The following is a 1,865-nucleotide window of genomic DNA, read 5'->3' as shown; positions in this document are numbered from 1 at the left end:
TCATACTTTTTATGCAGGGCACTTCCTTTAAGCTTCTAATGACGAGTGACCCTTGCGTGAAGGGATTCTTAGAGACTAGGTCAGGCTTTTAGAGTCAGGGGAGTTCCTAGTGCACCAAGTCTATCACGCCTGGAAACCAGGCAATCAACTTGTGTACGAACAAACCTTACAAATCCTACAAACTCCCTTTTTTAAGCCCAAAAGGAAACAATTGTTTTCCAAGCAACTTGTTTTATTAAGACTCTATGACGGGCTGATCATTCATCATCAGCTGCTGACAACAACGATCCTGATTTTAAATGAGGAAATCCAGTCATATTGTATTGCTTCGGTGCAGTGACTTCTGGAGGGGACAAAGAGGTGTGACTTGGTATGCTGGGAGCAAAGCCCCAGGAGCAACTGCACTGACAAAAGGAACCAGACTGCTGACATCAATTCATAAATCAAACAGGGTCACCGACTCTTTGAAGATCAGGACTTGACTTCCCACAAGTCTTGAACCAACAAACACCTGAGGTAAAAGAAGTGTTTAGCCTGCTGTTCGGGACACAATGCCATTTGTGTTGTTAGGTAAATGTTCGAGCAACACATTTTTGAAAGCAATAACAATACCTTTGACTAAAGTTTCGAAAAAATCTGATGATGATACGCTGGCCGATATAATTTCACTGAAGAAAGATGAACAATTATGTTAAATTCATTATTAAATTTGGTTGTTGAACAATTTTGAGAAAAATATGAACTATGTGAGACCTTTACAGTTCAAAATTAAAGTTGTTATTGCCCACTGGTGGCCAAATAGTGTAATAGTTAGTGTGCAGCATCTTTAGTCAATACTGTATATACTGCAATACAAATGTACAGTATTTGTGACAAGTTAATATCGACAAATAATATGAACTGTGCTGATGTCTTGGTTGGGCTTGATGTTGGTTTTATCATTGTGTGATTATGAACACATCAACACATTTCTCTTGCTCTTTTGTTGTCGAGGTGAAACTTGAACGTAAACTAGATCACAAATTTACCTCTCAAACTTAAGATGTAACAATGGTGCCCCTTGAGGTTTATAGTTGGTTTTATTAGTCTGACTTGTTGCATGCTGAATGTATTTATGGAGGTAAGACATAGGCAGGTATGCCCAAATTAAAATGGGAAAACAGAAGTAATTTTGATTACAGAGAGAGAATACGACGTACAATAATATCCTAATGTTTCATTGACAGTAGAACAAGAGTCAAATCTGGCATACAATATCAACATTTTTATTGTAACATCTAACTGCTAGTGGATGATAGGAAATTTTACCTGTCATAAAACTGTCACTGGCCTACCAGAAATGTCAGATATCTGGTCACCTTACACCACCAACACACCTGGAACTGAATGATATGTAGATGCCCCACCAAGGGCTGCATCCATCAATTATCCTCATTAAGGATTCATTTGCTGATTATTTGCCAGTTTACTGTCCTATATGACTGAGAAAATCAGTGGGGAAGCTGTTTGGCTTTTTTTTTTTTTTTTTTTTTTGAACTGATTATATGGCTAATTCATTTTCTGGACCCGTCTACTACCTGACTTGATAGGACTAATCATCCAGTTGTAGCCACATCCTAACTTCAGCATAAGTAATCCTTTAGTTGGCGTGTCATTATGAGCAAATTGAGGCTATTACTGCCTTTTTTCAAGAATAACTCTTAGACGCTTTAACCTAAAATCTACCCAACTTTTTTTTTCTTCGTGTTTTTCCGTCTCCCCGTGTCACCCTGCTCTCTGTACGCCGGGGTAACGCTGGTGTGAGAGCGACACTGGTTACCACATGGCTGCTTTCCAACTAGAGGCGCTTGAGAGTAGACCGCTTG

Source organism: Trachurus japonicus, chromosome 5, assembly GCF_045865225.1.
Source record: "Trachurus japonicus isolate A0001 chromosome 5, Traja_1.0".
NCBI lineage: Eukaryota > Metazoa > Chordata > Actinopteri > Carangiformes > Carangidae > Trachurus > Trachurus japonicus.
Note: the sequence above shows the minus strand (reverse complement) of the source record.